Here is a 637-nt window from a genome sequence, read left to right on the forward strand (position 1 = left end):
CCCAGCCTCCCTATCTCCCGCTAGCTCAGTCTCCCTATCTCCCGCTAGCTCAGCCTCCCTATCTCCCGCTAGCTCAGCCTCCCTATCTCCCGCTAGCTCAGTCTCCCTATCTCCCGCAGCTACAACTCTTTACGTCCCGGGGCTGCGCGTGTGAGTTACACCAGGCGCGTGTGCCGGCAGCAGATATATATATATATATATATATCACCGGGCCGTGCAACACAACACTTTCGCTGCTCATAAGGGGAAGAGGGGAGGGAGGAGGAGGGGGTGACGGCGAGAAAAACAGAACGAATGAAGCGCGAGTCTAAGCAGGAGTGAGTGAGAGAGCGAGAGAGAGNCGCATGCGCAAGCACCGTTTTAGGCGTGCAGTACGGACTGAATACAACTGCATAATATAGCTTTCTGAGAGAGGGAGTGAGTGAGTGTTGGGAGACTAGGGAAAGGCAGCAGGGAAGACAGCTGGGGCGGAAAAAAAGAAGGAGGCTGAGCGAGGGACAGGGAATGCAAGGAGACGGGCGGGAGCGGATGAAGTAGGGATTTTGCACCCTACAGGCTAGGGCGCCCTCCCTATCTCCCGCTAGATCAACCTCCCTATCTCCCGCTAGCTCAGCCTCCCTATCTCCCGCTAGCTCAG

This window comes from Priapulus caudatus, unplaced genomic scaffold (genome assembly GCF_000485595.1).
Source record: "Priapulus caudatus unplaced genomic scaffold, Priapulus_caudatus-5.0.1 Scaffold1228, whole genome shotgun sequence".
Classification (NCBI taxonomy): Eukaryota; Metazoa; Priapulida; class Priapulimorpha; order Priapulimorphida; family Priapulidae; genus Priapulus; species Priapulus caudatus.